The following is a 17,873-nucleotide window of genomic DNA, read 5'->3' as shown; positions in this document are numbered from 1 at the left end:
TATGTAAATATGTCAATGCTGTGTGTGATGATAGAAAGCCCTTCCTGCAGGCACATGCACAGCTTTAACTGCAACAGATATGACAGTTATAGACTGTACATAAAGATTTCCCACATAAAGCATCGAGATCGTACTGAAAAATGCTTTTAATTCTCTATGAATTCAATAGTTAAGCAAGGGAGACAGTATTCAGCGAAAATGACTACTTTCAGTGATTGAATTATGTCCTGTCATGTTTCTCACGGCGGTTTGGTCACTCAGTGCAAACGACTTAGAAATGAGTCGCAGTTAGAGAACTGGAGAAAATACTAAACTGCACTGAACAGTTTTCCATGTGGAGCCGTACCGCAGTGTCTGCAGGCTCCGAGTCTGGGAGTCAGAGCCACAGCACAGGGTTTAAGGTTAACAGTGAATCTAAAGTTGCCCACAGGTGAGAATAAAGGTGTGTGTTTGCCCTGCGGTGGGCAGGCGGCCTGTCCGGGGTGTATCTAGGACCGGCTCCTTTAATTCTCCGTTCATTCACGTCTCATCAAAACTGAAATCAAAGCTCCCCATCTCCTCCACCGTACCTTGCTGAGCCTGGACGGTTGGCAAGACGCTCTCCAGAACAGTGAGAGACTTCCTGTGGTAATCAGCCTGAGCTTCCAGGAGCTGAAAAAACACACACACACACACACACACCAATTAAGGTGGCAGGTTGGCACGTATAATAAGACACGCAGCAAACATGACGGCAAAGAAAATACAGGCTCTTGCCAAATGTCTAGCTGTCCAGCTGTGAACGTTCCCACAGAACGTCGGGCGTGCGACACTCACCGTGATGAAGTAATGCGCATAGTCGCCTTCTTTAGAGAAAAAGCTGTACATGTCTGCAGCCAGCTGATCCTGTCCAAGGAAAACACACAGCCAAGTGACAGACTGAGACGTGTCATTCATCAAATTAGCGGACATGCTTGATGCTGTGAGGGCGGGTGTGCGTGTGTGCGTGTGTGTGTGTGTGTGTGTGCACCGGTCGGCTAAAGCTTAACGTGACTCATAAATCCTCCTGAAGGGGAAGCGCCAGGCTCGGCCTTCCTGGTCAGAAAAACACATTGTGCAGCGGCTGCACACTAAAAGCTCGCCAGGGACTCAGTCCATTAGACGCAAACACACACATACACACACACACACACACACACACACAAAGCTGCACGCACGCAGAGCTGACGGGGCGTTTTCAGGAGTCTGCATGCGTCAGCAAACTGCCTCAGAGGACCGAAGGGTCCTACAGCGTCCAGCCTCGGTCCGGACTGGATGATCTTCTTCTGTTTAAACTCTGATCATTCCTCGTAGCTTTGATTCAATCTTGAAGCATCTCGCTTCCACTCCAAGGTTTCAGCGCCGGCGCCGCCATGTGGACTCACCTTGCACAGCTCCATTTTGTTCATGGCCTCATCCACCTCCTCCTTGAGCAGGTCAGCCTTGGCCGTCAGTGCTTGAGTGTTTGTTCCTGAGATTATTGACTTGGTTGCCTGCAACCATCTGAACCCAGGAGGGAGGAAAAAAAAAACCAGAGGGTGATGCATCACAGAGGACAACAGGTTGAAACTCAGGACTCGGAAACAGAGTTATAATTTCTGAGAAGGAAAACGGGACTCGCCTTGCTCTGGCAGAATCATAGTCCAGCACTAGTTTGGCAGCTGCTTCCTCTGCTTCAGGATGTGGGGATATCCACCTGAGAGACGGGTCAGAAGAGATAAGAAGGAAAATTAAAAATGTGGTCAATATATAAACATAACTTCTACTTTCAAATCCATGGATCTTTTGAACATGCAGAGCTATAGGAGCTTTGACTGTATCAGGCTTATGCAGTTATGAGGCGAAGGTGTCGGGTTTCCGACCCTCTGCGAGCTGGCTGAGTGGATCCAGAACGTCTTTCTCTATCTGCAGCTCATGTTGCAATCAGTTTCTGCCGCCAGACGGTTCTCCGCCTCGCCGCACACTTCCATCATCTTCCTGCGACGCCACAAAAGGGACGGGAAGAGAGCGCACGATGTTAGAAAGTATGTTCAGTCTCGGGGGGCGTTATTCTACACATAATGTGAGACGCCTGCTGAACCTCATTCAGCACTCCTCTGTGTTCAATTCAGATGCGATGGTTATATCTCTAGATGCAGAGAAAGTCTTCGATTGGCCCTATCTTTTTTTCACTCTCAAAAAGTATGGTATGAGTGATAGATTCATTAACTGGATCCAAATCTTAAATACATCGCCTCTCTCAGCTGTCATTACTTATGGCCTTAAATCCAACAATTTCGGCATTGGACGCAGAAGTAGGCAGGGATGCCCTCTAAGTCCCTTTCTGTTCGCTCTAGCTATGGAACCCTTAGCTACTGCCATCAGGACGGACCCTGGTATTGAAGGTCTTTTTTTAAATAGCCATCAGCACAAGATATCACTTTATGCTGATGATGTCTTAATATTTCTGAACTCTCCAGGCAGGTCTGTTCCAATTCAAATATGATCAATTTAATCACCCAACATGGCTCCTTCTCGGGTTATAAGATAAATTTTTCTGAAAGTGAAGCTATGCCTCTGTCGGGTTCACGTACAGCCTCTCCTAGTATTTCTCGGCCTTTTCGTTGGTCCCCAAATGGATTGACCTATTTAGGAGTTACGATCTCTCCTAATTTAAAGGATTTATATAATCTTAATTATATTCCACTTATTCAAGCTATCAGTCGGGATTGGGGCACAGGGCTCTGCACGTAAAATAGTTCCTGATGAAAAACGGCATGGCCTTGCTGCCCCATCCGCCGTATTCCCTCGATTTAGCCCCGTGCGACTTTTTTCTCTTCCCAAGAACGAAAACGGAACTGAAGGGGCGGAGATTTGATGACGTGGAAGAGGTGCAAAAAAAAAAAAAAAAAATCGAAGAAAGCTCTTAAAGGGACCATTACGCAGGAGCATGCTGACTGTTTTGAGCAACGGAAATCCCGGCTGCAGCGCTGTATTCAAGCCGAAGGAGAGTATTTTGAAGGTGACAGATTGATTAAAGGTGAAATAAAAAAAATAAAAAGTTATAACCACTGGCCGGTTTCTTTTGGGTCCCCCTCGTATTTGGACTGTTCCTCTGCACAGAAGTTGCGATCTGGCTTATTGTCCATAGCTTGGCCAAAGAAATCTTAATATAAGGACTAACCATCCTTTTCCTTTTCTGTTTTGTTTTTTCCTTCTTCGTTTATGTTTTTATGATGCTCTGCTTTGTACAAAATGTTCAATAAAAAAATTATATTCAGTCTGCTGAAGGGACTGAGCAACACGGACATTTAGCGTGAAATACATGTGGTACAATTCTGTGTTGCCTGCCTGGAGCATGTCACTGCAGGTAAAATGCTCCGTCGGTTTCGCCAGAAACGCGTCAATGAAACACTTTTTAAAATCAAATCAGAACTGCGATGCCTCCTCATCATATCCGCAGGGAGGATGTTTCATGATCCACACCTTAATCCACTCGGCACGGTGGGAGGGCAGTAATCTCCGCCCGTGGCCCTTCTTCTGACCCCCGTCAGTAGCCGAGCGTAAAACCAGGTCAGTGTAACGTCGTCATTTCTATTGGTTTGGATCCACAAGCACACAGTGACGGCTCCACTACGACCATAACCGAGGGCTTATGAGGCCGTCTCTTCTCCAGGAATTACACCTCTGTAAATATACAGCTCATGTGCCAAATCAGACTAAGTGCTGTACTTTCCCTTCCTTATTATTTCCAGACAGACACACGTCTGCCGTGGAGATATTTCACTTTCTAGATCCTCAAATGCAAAGTGACCAGTTCTGCTCTGTGTCCATCATAATGAATGGCTTGGAGCTAATGGAAGGAAATTGCTGTGAAAGTACCAGACGCTAAAACAAAACAGGGCAGATTGCTCGGCCTCGTGTTTCACACTCTCTCCCGGGTGCGTCGGCTCCACTTAGCCACAGTTGCCGAGGACGAGCGAACTCGGCGTCTGGTTTGTCAATTAATCCCGAACTCACCCTATGAGGGAATCTTCCCCCAGCTGGTTTCCTCCTTCCACCATGGCCTGGGACAGCGCTGTGAGGGGGAGCTTTTTCTGAGGCGGAGGAAAACATTCGGACAGATTAGACTCGTATCGAGGCCTCGACCGCTTCGGCACATGTAGGCAAACAGAAATCCCTCTTTCTACACAGTAACTCAAGTTCCAGTCAATGGAAATCCCATCGCGGACTTTCCATTGTACAGATAAAGAGCAGATTCACAAAAAAGAGGAAGAGAGGTTTCCGAGCACAGGAGGAAAATATAGACGTAAAATAGGATTTAAGACGCCGACTGAGGAAGTGAGACATCTATCAAATCACGACTGCTGGAGCCTATTCTGACAGCGACACACGCTCATGAATGTGAGCTGGACTTCCTGTTTTCATCCAGAGAATCCCAAAAAGGTAAAAGTGTCATGCAGAGCGAAGAGAGATGGGAGGTGAAGAAAAGTGTTTTAGAGGGCCGGAGAGGTGGAGTAGGTGGCTTTACCTGACCGTTTCCTGTATAGAGGCGTGGTACGGACTGTGGTGCGTATTTAGGTGGTGTTGGGTGGGTGGGTGGGGGGGAAAAAAAAATAAAAAACAAACAACACAAATCATGGACTGGACTGCTTGTGGTGGACACATTGAAGACATTTATACAAAGAACAGGAAGACATCGCCCCAATGCGGGAAGCGACGCCAAGCATTTTGAAGCGATAACAGAGTTTTCACGGTGACGGATCTTACGTGTCTCTTCTCGGCGTCAGCGCCGATGTGTCCCTGCAGGCACGACACCATCCGTTTGTGTGTGTTGTGGGACACCACCCGCACCAGTTCCATGCGCCGCTCGATCTGTGAACGGCACAAAACGTGAGGGGGGGGAAGGCATGCAGAAAAAAAAAAAAAAAACACAAAAGTTGTGAGTTTTTAACTACTGAATGAAACACATGATGCATTAAAACAAAACATGAATGGTTAAGTACGAATTACTGAAGAGATTTTCCTGCACCAATCCAAAATATTGTAAAAATCTGGAGGCTCAAACATGATGGATGAGGCTCATCCCAGGAATGCTATCTCTGAAATACGTGACTCATCGGAAGTGCTTTCAAAGCCACGGCCAATGAGCAGCGACCCCGAGCAGCGAGGGGTCCTCTGGCTTTGAAAAGGCCTTTTTGGCTGCACAGGCTCTCTCCTGTCCACCACACAGATCCACTCTGTGACAACTTATAATACTGGCTTTGACTGAAGTCACGGCCATTCAGGCTTAAAGACAGAGGCTGACTGAGACTCGGCGGGATGACGAGTCGCCGCCCAGGTGTCTTGAAAGGGACAGTCAGTGTCAACATTAGGCCGACTGTCGCCCAGTCGTGAATAGAAGTGACGAGTGAAAGTTGCCGCTCCAGCCTGCTTAATAAGTCCGGCCAGCGTAAGTGTGACAACGTGCAGAACTGGTTTGCGTTGGCAGCATCTGTGAGAAAGGCAAACGTTTAGGAAGCGTTGGGGTTGAGTTTCAAACAGACCAGGTGTGTCTTCAAGTGCTTCCAGGCAAAAACATCTACTTTTAAGCCGGGATAAACAATGTTCCAAATATAAAATGGGAACACGGAGGTTCTGAAACGAAGGGACACAAACGAAGGAGGGAGGATCAACTGAATACCAGACGATTGTGTTCCAAAAACAGAACGGAGTCGGAACTCTGGAATTCCACAGCAGATATCCGCCCCCCTCCCTCCACTTTCCCTCCCTCTGTTCTCGCACTCTTACGTCATCCCCGACCCGTGGTGGCCCCCGGCATTCCCCAAACAGCTGGGTTAGATACACACTTACTAAACGCACGCTCATGCCTGAACACACACTCACACACAGAATCTATAGGTTAAAATCGCCTGGGAACATGTTTAGATTCATCCCAGCGAGTACCTGGCACCGCAGCATCGCAGGGATTCCCCCCCCCCGTGCTTCAGTTCCTGAGTGGGCGCATGGGAAATGTTTGGATTACAAGGCAGTATTCTCCTTCCTCTCATTGTAACGAAGCAAGGTTAGACACACATGTCCGTACGCTAAAGGAAGACAGTATGCAGGGGAGAGGGAAAAGTGCGGGGCAGGGTGCGATTTTCCCTCCAGCTATGCGATGAGGTCAATACTTGGTCAATCCCGTGACGCGTCACAGGCCAGGGAATCCCGTTAAGAAGCGGGACGGACGGGAGAGAAACACACAGAAGCTGCTGTGTTTGTTTACTGGTTCCTAAGAGAAAGGATGTTAACATGTCTGGACAAGGACCGAAAGCACAGAAATAGCCCAACGTGACGCATTAAGGGTGGAAATACTCAGTCAGCCACCGACGGCAAACAAACGCTCCTTGTTTTGATTCGGGATGTGTGACAGCAGGGTTCAAACAGCTGGTTGCCGCCTCAACCTACAGGGAGTGTACCAGCAAGCGTTCCCGAGCTGCTACTGTACGCCGAGGAATGGACAGCTGGTACAGGAATGCTGGGCGGCTCCTCCGTCCTGTGGAGGACCGGCTTCAGAAACCTAAAGACGGGCCGAGGACTCGCATCGGAGATAAAAAAGGAGTCGAATGAGAGGAGTGTCAGCAGAGATTCACAGGCTGGCTGCGCCCAGCTGCTGAGCTGGAACAGCAGCTGATATGGAGGGATGAGCTGAGCTGTCTCGAGCGAGACCGAGGAGTTCTGATTCGACGTGACGCTGAAAAGCATTTCACTACCTCTAGTTTGAATTCTGGTGATCATCAACCAGTAAACTGCTTATATTTTGGGCTCAGGACAAAACAGAATATACATGATCTTAAAATAAATTCTATATTTAGTTGGAGTACAAGCCGTCTCGTGGTCTCACTATGAAAACCAGCGATCAGCTGATCAGCCGATAGGAAACCAGCTTCATGCTTCTGTTTCTGTCACATGACCTCAACACTTCCCAGTTTTATCAAGTTTTCAATAATCAAGAGTGATGATTCAGTTACAAGCCTAATATTTTTCCACTACTTTACCCAGAATCTTTGAACACCAGACGGAAGCATGCGAGACTCAGATTTAACCTTGTGGAGTTCCATGTTTCTGAACTGCATAACGCAAACTACCAAGTGCCCAATTTGAGATTTTTTTCCTGAAAACAACTCAGAAATCACACAGAAAGCTGGACATGTAGGCAAAAGCTGAGTGTAACTAACAAAATTGAATCCTCATGTTCCTACCATGTCACCGGCGCCGACATGCCCGTTTCTCATCACCATAACTCTGACAGTATTTATGACCGCTGCACAATTCAGTGGGGAAATGGACCTTTGTGTCCATATAGCCATCATTATGGAGCTTGAGCAGCACGGCCACCCATCTACACATGTTTTGACAATTATAGTACCATATGATCACAATAAATCCATTCAGTCCAGCCATGAGAGGGTTAAATCAAAAGGGAAATAATCAGAAACGTTCTAACATCCGAGCCGCACGTTAGATGCAGCTTTTCCACTTACTAAACTACAAAATCACTAATATGTTTTGGACATGAGACAAAGCATTCAACCCAGGAATGAAGGGGTGGAGCGATTTTCATGTCCTCATGACTCACTCCCTTTTCTTGTCATGCAGTTTTGTCCTCATGAGTGAGAAACAGACACGGTGGACGGTTTCCAAACAGACGCGGAACAACTGGGTCTCTGAGAAACAGTCAAAGTCAATTGTCAGATGAAATATAATATAGTCTCTCTGTCCTTGGCAAAAAGCACCCCGAGGGTTTAGTCACCACTGTTCACTCGTCCACTTGCATTAGAGCGAATCGAGCTGACTTTAATGTTCTCTCCGTCAGTCAGCTGTGTCTCGTGCACGGCAGTAAACGCTGGTTTGCTCCCATCATCTGAGGAAGGACTGCATCTAAAGTTAGCACTGTCAGCATTAAAAAGGGGTGGAGGAGAGGAGCGGAGGGTGGCGTCTGATAGGAATGATGCAAGGACAGCTGAGTTTGTTTGTGTGTGTGAATGGGAGGCGTCCCGACGCTTCAAAGAAAACCCTCACGGCTGGAATGTCTTTGCTGAGCGGCCAGTTTCTGGTCCCTACCCCACCTGCTGTCTGGCCTCCGCCGTCCTCAAAGGCCTGAAATGGTGTTCTCTGGGGATATCCCAGCGCCAGCGGCGTTCACACGCACACACACACACACACACACAGGGCTGGAGGAAAACATCTGCAGCCGCTCTGACCTCTGCGCGGCTTTACCGGCGAGCGCCGGACAGCAGAAGTCCCACGAGTTTGCAGATCCTAATTTCAAGCGAGCGCAGCCCTGCACTGATTAGCAGTCTTTAGCGAGACCGGAGGATTTAATAAGTGATGCCAGCTGCTTCATAGCTGGCATTAAACTCACATACTTTTTAGCCATGTCAGTGCAGAGTCCAGATGCTCTTTAAAGGGCAACAAAAGTTGCCTAGTTTTTGGTTTTTATTCAGTTATGTCACTTGATTTAAACAGTTCTTTAAATATCACAATTCCAAAAGTTCATTTTAGTTGAAGGCAGCTGCTCTTTTAGGAGAACCTGCTGGCGTGCAGCATTAAGTGTTGGTAGTTTGACACCAGCTTCAGGAGTCAGCTCACACAGAACGAGTGCCGTCTGAACCACCTGTAATACAGTTATTATACAATACTGAGGCCACACTGTGTGTTATATAAACACTATCCTGATGCCCTGGTTCAGGGGGGGGGTCAAACATAAGGCCTGTGGGCCAAAACCAGCTGGCTAGAGGCTACAATTTAGTCCATAATGCCAACAAAAATGGGAAAATCTCAAAGAAAACACATTATTTGAACGAGAAAAGCTCAAATGTAAAAGGTTATCGTGGAACTGTTCCACTGGTCATGAAACAGGTGGTGTGAGGAAACAAAAATAGTGCTTTTTATTATTTTTAAAAAATACCTCTGTCCATCTGTGATTGAACCCTTTGAAATGCCAACTGCATCAATTACAGAATGGATGAGAACAGCCACGAAACCGGACTGGAGCGGCGTCCGGTCCGGTCAATCATTTACCTGGAGGAGGTCATCGCTGAGAACTTCGGTTTTCTCCGCTCTGTGGGTGAGAAAAAGGACAACAGTTCAGCGCCAACGGCACAGCAGCGGCAGATAAGCGGGTGGACACACCGAGCGCTCACGGTGAAAATATCTGCAGCACAAAAAGGCAAACTGGTTTTTATACGCCGAGCGCCTAAACGGCGAGTCTCGGGCAGCCGTGGGAACGAGGCAGGAGCGGACAGGTCACTTCAGTTTATTATCACAGTCCAAACAGCAAATTTGGCAGTGAAAATGTTTTCTGTAAACTTTGTTACATAAGACCTCGTATGTGTTTTAAAAGCTTGAATACTGAGAACTGAAAAAAAAAAAAAAATCAATGGTGAGACAACTAGAGTAAAATAACCTGCCACCGGCTCAACAAGCTTTGATTCCCCTAAGCTGCAGGGCTCGTGGTGTCGTGCACAGACCGGCCGCTCAGGCCCGCTGCGCCTGAGCCTATTAATAGTAAACTAATAGTTGGGCTTGACGGGGTCAGACAGATTAGATTCACTTAAAGGGAGAAGGCTGGGAAACACGGGCTCAGCGCGCAGCGCTTATCAACACCTTCACACAGCCCGGAGGATCCTGTCAGAGGGTCGCTGACCACGGTCCAGGCCGGCCGGGCGTCATGTACACGGCGACAGAGCAAAGAAACGCACAAAAACGGCACATCCCCGACGTGAAACGTCACATTACAACTTTGTCTCGAGGGGATTTTATAGCATTCCACCAATACGTGGTAATGAGCCAAGGGAGGAGGCGTGATGGCTAAATGGCTTTATGTAACTGGCACACTGCTAAATAACAGGCCTCTCTTCATTCCAGTCCAACCTTCTGTCTAATTAATGCTACACAAAAGCAGCACTGTGCAGGCATTGTTACGTCCAACTCAATCGCAATTCCCCCCCCCCCCCCCCCCCCAAGTCCAAGTTCACTCCTTAATTGAAAGGACATGTAGACAGTCGCTCGCCGGGGTTTTGGGTAACTGGAGCTCCAAACGAAGCCTGGGCCCTCCTCCAAAATGAGCTCTCTATGAACGATAGTAACCTCCTCACAGCTGCTTTCAATTACAACTCAGAGGAACCAGGAAGAACGGAGCGAGGCTGACAGAGAGGGGAGCGTCAGCGCGGGGGTCAGAAGGAAAACCCCAAAAAGTGACGCTCTCAGGCAACTGTATGTATTTTACCATGTAAAAAAATACACAGATGAACCGAAACGCTTTCCCTGCCGGGCCGGTGAGGCCACACATCTGCAACGCCACTGAAACCGACAGGCGAGACTTCCATACGACTGTGGAAAAAATGTGAGCCACACAAACACGCGCAACGCGTTATTATAAAAGCCACAGCAAGGAATCCGTGTTCTGGTGTTGTCTGCATGCCCGGGAGCTCTTGGTGTGGTCCCGACCTACAAAACCAGCATATTCATAAAAGTGCACTCATTAGTGAATACACACCTAATGATTACACACCGAGTGGTTCAGCGTTTAATGCACAGAAATGACGTGGATTTCCACTAGTTTGATCATTTCACCCATTTAGTCACGCTCCAACATAGATACAATTATCCCATTAAAGCTGAGACCAACCTGAACCATTAGACAATGGTCAATGAAATGTGTCACCCGCACACACCGTGAGAAACGAGGGAGAATCGTGTCACATCCTGGTCTGCTGGGAAAAACCACACACACAAAAAAGAAAAAAAAAAAAAAAAGATGTGTTGCAATTGTTGCCTCATGTCTTTGTTGTCTTCAGGAGTTACCAAGAAGCGAGTGTTCCCTGGTAGGAAGTATTTATTCATTCATTCATTCAATAAGACTTCAAGCGTTGGTTAATTAGTTTAAAAATGGAGACAGAGACCTTGAGCTTCACAATAACACGAAGACGGGAAAAGTAGTGCAGTAGCAGTGAAGTGGAGCAGTGAAGTTAATGGAAAAGGAGCTGGCAGTCTGGAGACTTGGTAACTAGGTTTCTAAGACATGGGAGGAGTTAGAAGATGAAGCTAAGAAACTTTGAAAGCAGTTTGAAAACTTTATGGAAATACCGTCACATGGAGTGACGTAAAAGATAAAACCTGAGGCTGACTGGAACTTATAAACAAGAGTTTGGCTTTAAGCTTTAATGTGCAATACACAATGGTGTAGCTGCATGTAAAAAAAAAAAAAAAAAAAAAAAAAAAAAAAAAAAAAGGGTTTCCTTGATCATAGCAACATATGGATGTGGTATTGTGGAACTATTGCCATCTGTATTTATGTAACTACTTCAATCTAAGGTCCTGCTGTTTGTTTCCCATTTACATGACAGATTTGAAGCATTTTCAAAACGTTCCACCACGGGAGCAGTTTTCAAAAAGCTGTTCAGTACCGCTGTCATGTAAACAGAACCCCAAAAACACAAGAAAAGCTTTATGCCTTCACTTTAAATCACTGCTGTGTAAACGGGTCCTAAATGTTAGATTTAGTTCTCAGGACCAGCAGCGTATACAGACATAAAAACGAAATTGTAAAACAATGAAAAGGAATAAAAATATTGAATCATAGATGAAAAGAGGGCAGCATAACAGACAAACACAAAGAATGGAGTTATGATGGCATGGGGAAGCTGGTGCTGGAGCCTTGCTGTTTAAACTCTAATACTGCAGAGTCGTTTTCCTGAGTGAAGGAGGATAAACAGTCAGTTACTGGGTGGGTGGAGTCACCCATGCTGCAGCCGCTCTGCTCGTGCGCTGGCTAACGTGCATGTCCTCTATGGATGGTAGGCTGCAGCGGGTGATCTTCAGTGCCGTTTGCACCTCCCTCTGCTGAGCCTTCCTGTCCAAAACCCAAACATTTCTCAAACCAGGAAGCGATGGAACCCTTCCAATGCATTAATAAAAAGGGGAGCAACAAATCTGTCTCACTATTTCAGCTTTTCCAGCCAAATCAAAAACATTAAAGGAAACCAGACCAAACAGGATACATGTCAGTAGTTCTGCTGAGGGGATGTGGATGGGAGCGAGCACACCTGGCGAGGTATGAGTGGTCAAATATTGGCGTAAGCCAAATCAGGGGGGCTCTCGTATCAAACGCTCTTGGAACAGCAACACTTGTGTAACCGACCTTCAAAGGCCGGGTGTCACAGTGGCCTAAAATAAGCAGCGTGCCGCTCGGCCAGAGGACAAAACAAACAAAACAACAATTGTTTTGCCTGCGTCAGCTGACCCAGAGCAAACGCGGCCGGCCGGCCGCAATGTGCCCGAGCGATGCCACCGCGACAGAAAGTGTGTCACCGTGCGCCGCATGTGACTGCCTAACAGCGAGCGTTGCCCGCCGCACGGCCGGAAGCCGCTGGTTCAGAGCGGTAACTATGGTGATCTACTATGAAAGCGGAGTAAGTGAACTCCGAAGCCGCGGGGACAATGGAGCGGCTGTTACAAGGCACTCAACACAATCGGCCGGCCCGAGGAGAGGGAGGGTCGGCCGCCGAGCGCCGCAACAGTTGGCAGCTTAAGGTCGGGAGTAATGGATACTGGACCCAGATGAAAGAAGCGGGGGGAATAATTGAGTGACTCAGCTCACACAAGCTACCTAATGGGGCTGACGGTGTGAGCGGCTAAGCTAACGTCAGGCAAGTGCAGCAAGGAGCAAAGCGGGAGAACGGACAAAATCTGTCCACTTACTGTGCAACTCAACAACAGATTAATTGTTAAATTGAAAAACTACAGTCAATTTCATTACATATTTAGTAGCTGTTCTAAAACTGAGATGAATACAATTAATTGATCACAGATATTCCAATTTGTATTTTATGCCCCGTTTATAATGCCACAAACCAATGAAGCAATTTAAACTTTACACATCGAGGTATCAAAAGCAGATCAACGAAGGCATTCTGACAACTTATCGTTTCTGGCTGTGGAGGAACAGAGTCAAGCAGCTTTGTTAATTCAATTGTGACATTCTGCCCACAGTCATGGGAAAACCTGTTTAACTCCAGCTCCCCCCGAGTACAAAGAATCTGTGTCAAATTGTGGAACACTGCTGTTAAGCATGGCATCAAAAAAGGATTGCATAATACCACTGTTTATAATGCCAGTGATTAGTGCTGTGATGAAAACATCCCATATCCTGTCACTCCACTGCAGGAGGGGAAATCTGAGCTATTTGTGATGGTTTATTAAGGTCCTCTTGTAAGTTGTACACCTCTACATTTTAACATGCATCAGCAGCGAACGTTTAGAAACAGTGACTCTGTGATGCTCGTTTTGTGCTCGTCAGCATTTAGCAGTACTTCCTGTTGAACTAGCTAAATACACCAGCGCTCCTTAAATCCTTCACCCATCTTCTGCGACCGTTTCATCGAACTCAGCCGTACACTTTAAGTCAGTCCCAGCTGACGACGGGTGAATGCAGGACACACACTGGAAAGGTCCTCAGGATCAGATTTCCTTCAGCACAGTGGCCAGTGTGGCTGCAGGATTTCAGGTGAATCTGCAGCAATACTGTTGAGTATTGTGCCAACAAGATGATTCATGATCAAAATACTCAATGATCTTAACTTCTTTGTGCCTTGAGTTTTTTTTTCTTTCAAATAACAGAGCTCTGTTAAATTTGCAGTTTGTTAGTATAAATGTTCACTGTTCAGTCAATGTTTTCATATGAAGATCAACTTGTGATAAATTTATCATCCTCACTTGTTAGCAGAGGATTCAAAAAGCTGAAACAGTTTCCTAAACCAACCAAAAACAAACAAGTCAAAGTCCCTCCGGAAGTATTTGTTTTATTGGCTCGTCTGTTTTAAGGGCAGGAGGGCCTGTCCCCGGCTTTATAGGACCCTTTGGCTTTGAACTGGTCCTGACTGGCATCCTCTGTGAGCAAACTCCTGAAGCAGACCAAACCATGTGAGTCGCTAATCAAATTCCTTCCTCAGTCCGCTGAGAAAAAAAAACTTATCTGAAGCAGATTTCCTGACGATCACATGTGACACTGCTATCGCAAAAACAACAAACGACAAACTGCCTAACAGCGTAGTATTCTGATCTCCTCTGTGAAGCAGGCAGCAGATATTTCACTTCACTCACAGGTAATCTACTTTAAATATGCTGCTATCTGACCACATTACTCCGCCCCATCAAAGCAGGGCCAAGGAGTCCACTGACTGCAAACCAGAATAACTTTCCTCAGATAAAAACCCCTTGCTATGTTCCCTGGCATGGATCATGCACACTTTTCTGTGCACGTCAGCGTCGCTCTCTCACCCCACGTTTTCCTAGCTTCGCCTCTGTCGGTGTCTAGAAAGCACGAGTAGCACTCTGGGAGGCAGCTTCCTGTTTGTAGGAGAAAAAGGAGAGATTTCCTCGGCGCGGCTGCTTACTGGACACAGTGTTCTGCCTCCTCACAATCACAGGAACCCAGGGGGCAGCGGAGAGGAGCCTTTTGCAATCCACATTTTTCATTTTTTTTTTTTTTGCAGACACACGAGCAGCCCCAAATTTAATGGACAGAGCAGAGCGCGCCTGCATGCCCCAAATCCGGCCACCGACTGCTCACTCGTTCTGAGGACCGTGCAGACGGGTGCATGAGGGATTAACCCTACTCGTGCATTCACGGGAGCGAGCAACACATATGCAATTGTCTGTTTTGTGCATTACACTCACTGCAGTTATAATTCACTGCTGGGACAGTGCACAGGGGAAATTATGAGTATTCCAGCTGTCCTGAGTTTTGGCTGCACGAATGCGAGTGGAGCACACGCTCAATGCAGACTCTCCTGATAGTGTTACCATCAAATAAACACTGCAGCTGACTGGCAAACTGGCAATTACTCTGTCTCGTGCAACTCAGCCTGTCTGCCTACAATGCTGTGCGTCTGACTCATTACTTTAAATTCTCCATTGCTTTTGAAATGATTAATTATTCATTCATCGGTTAAATAGAAAACGTAACTGGGTTGTTAAGTATCTTCACTTTTTAAATGCTGTAATTTTCAAATAATCCAGTGATGTCTGAAGCAGAGACATTTCCTTGTTGTCTTTGCAAACAAACCGGCAGGAATCAGTAGCTCTCCTGGCAAAAAGCTCAGCGTGAGCAACAGGTTTAGCAGAGCTGGGCTCATTGATCATCTGCCTATCAGGGCGACGCTTGCAGGAAGCTGCAGCTGAATCCAGATCAGAGGACTGGAGATGGATGCAAATTACAATACTGTAACTCCCAGTATGTCAAAAGTCTTGGAGCTCAAGATTCTTTTCTGGCAAACTCCATTGTGTAGTTTGGATATCTTTGCTCCCAGAAGATCATAATGAGCAAATTGATCAAAAGTCATAGAATGTTTGCCTTGTAGCTATTACAAATACATTGATGGTAAGTGACTGTTTTAAGATAAAACTCCAAAGGGGATTTAGGTGCCGTTTTGTGCATTTTATTTACTAGCATGAAATCAAATGCATGCATATGCAGGCCCAAATTGCTAATTCCTGTCATTACAGGGAAGAAAACTGCACCAACAATTAAAGATTTGATGGCTGCAATCTCTTTTTGCATAGTGCAAAATGGGCAGATGCTTGAAAGGAGATTAATGCAAAGATTAGAAAAATCAAAAGGGAATTCAGTCCATTCTAAGCAGTGAGTATGGTACAGATTGTGTACATGGGCCTTAATCTGACACAACCATCAACTGCATACACCCCATGTCCAAGTAAGGTGGCAAATAAGGCCAGCTTTCTCACACATTATCGATAATGAGATGACAAAGGCCTCTGACGTGTCTAACACATCATGTTTTCTCACCAGGCCAGGCCAAGATCAAGTTACACCAGTCATCCCACAAGTACCAGAGGTTTAACACTACAGCTGCCAGAGCAGCAGTCTCGGTGCAGGGACTTCTATTGAGGAAGAACATGCAAACTCCATGCAAAGGCCCCCACAGGGTTCAAACCAAGTATTCTTGCTATGAGGTGAGGGTGATCAGGGTCAGATTACTTTTTTTTTTTTAACAACTGCTTTGGCGAAATCCACATCTGTTTTCCCCATCTACAGGTCTCACCACTTACTGTAAAGTTAGCACATTTTAAACGGACTTGATCAGCATGCAGCGGACATGTGTGAAGTCCCCAACTCCATCTGCATCGCTGCTTTTAAAGCCTCTTGCACAATTTCACGTGCCGTCACTTTTTTCATGATTCTTTAAACCTGGTTGAGAGCCACTGAAGGCAACTGATGCGTTCACTGTCCGTGTCCACACAGCCAACACCAATCAGTTACTTTATTGCTGTTGCCTTATGCTGATTATCCTTTCTCTGAACGCGTTTTACGCATAACTTCGAGTAAGCGAATGATTAAAAGTGGGATTAGATCCACCAGCACTGGGAGTGGAGTCAGAAGAGAGAAAGTGTGCTCGCTAGTTTGCTAATGAGAATCAGGGCAGTAAACGATGCACATTTGGGTACTTGCCTGCCAACAGTCTGATTGGCGAGCTGTTTCATCCGATTGAACTGCTTCTTCATTTTCGCTCCCCTTGCCAGACGTGTCTTCCGAAGTTACGCTTCAAAACCGGGCTTTGGCTTGTCATGAAGTTCGCAGGGCCTCTCCCGAAAATTCCCCCAAACTGTCGCTATGACAGGGAACAACAAGCGAGAGCCATGGAGCACCCGAAGCCAATTAAAAGTAGTTTGTAGCCTCGCTAGCCCCCCTCGGCTAGCCGTTCCCCAGTGGAAATCCTACAGAAAAGTTTCCGCCGGGGGCGACGGCATGATCCGTAAACCTCCTTTTCTGTGTGTCCACGCACATTAAAGTGCAGGAGTGGAGCCGCGACTGACTTTCACTGGCTCCGCCGGCTTTTCATGGCTCCCCCCCTCGGTTCGCAGTGCTGTCCTTTAGCCGAAGAGCTAGCGCTACGGAGCTGGATAATCCCACGGCCGCTTTTTCCCAGAGCCGAGCCGAGCCGAGCGGATCCGAACAGACCCGAGTGGAGCCGAGCGGGGAGCTCCGAGCACAGCAGCAGCAGCCTGCAGCTCACCTCTGCCACTGGCTGCACAGCGCGAGAGCAGCAGCAAATAACGTGAGAAAGACACACACACACACACACACACACACACACACACACACACACACACACACACACACACACACACACACACACACACACACACACTGCAGGCAAGGGCGGAAACCTTTCACTGAAGGAAACAATAAACAAAAGAAGGTGCATCATATTTGTGTTTTTCCAGTAAATTTCATTGGGATAAAGGTCATTCAGGATGAATGGTGCACCTCTCTTGAGGAGACACATAAAACACAGAAATCTCTCTCTCTCTCAAAAACAATAGTCCATTAAAATAAAAGTACCAAATACTTAGTTAGTAAATGACTGTATAGGTTTTCCTGCAAAAATATGTCTTTCTTGAACTTCATTAACTTTTACACAGTGCTGGAGCTGATAGCCAGAGGTGGTGACCATGCACAGTGTTCAGGGCCCAGACTGGACCAATCCACTCCAACAAGGCCGTGCACTGACAACAGCTGATTGTTTAGGAATGCTCTTGAACCAAACTAAGGATAAAAAGGCCTGAAAAGGAAATCCATCGCTTTCTTCCTGCTTCACATGCAATTTAAAAACGCCATTGTTCCTGTCAGTGGCCACAAGCAGCCACATTAGTACATTCATCTGACCTAAGTGCCTGCACCTCATCATTACTCCACCTCTCTCCGTGAGATTCTCCTAACCTTTCCTGTTTTCCCTTCCTTTCTGTTTCCACTTTTGGCTGTGTGTGTTTTTGTTTTGTCGTTCTACTCAAATGCACCACAGGCTCTGCAT

The 17,873-nt window shown here is 46.7% G+C and overlaps 1 pseudogene; it reads right to left on the bottom strand.

Moving 5' to 3' along the window:
• LOC115392943 (rho GTPase-activating protein 17-like) overlaps positions 1-17,070 on the bottom strand; it is a 26,430-nt pseudogene extending 9,360 nt beyond the window's left edge.
• Positions 17,071-17,873: the final 803 nt, after the last annotated feature.

Source organism: Salarias fasciatus, chromosome 8, assembly GCF_902148845.1.
Source record: "Salarias fasciatus chromosome 8, fSalaFa1.1, whole genome shotgun sequence".
Lineage (NCBI taxonomy): Eukaryota > Metazoa > Chordata > Actinopteri > Blenniiformes > Blenniidae > Salarias > Salarias fasciatus.
Note: the sequence above shows the minus strand (reverse complement) of the source record. Positions and strands in the feature narration are given on the sequence as shown.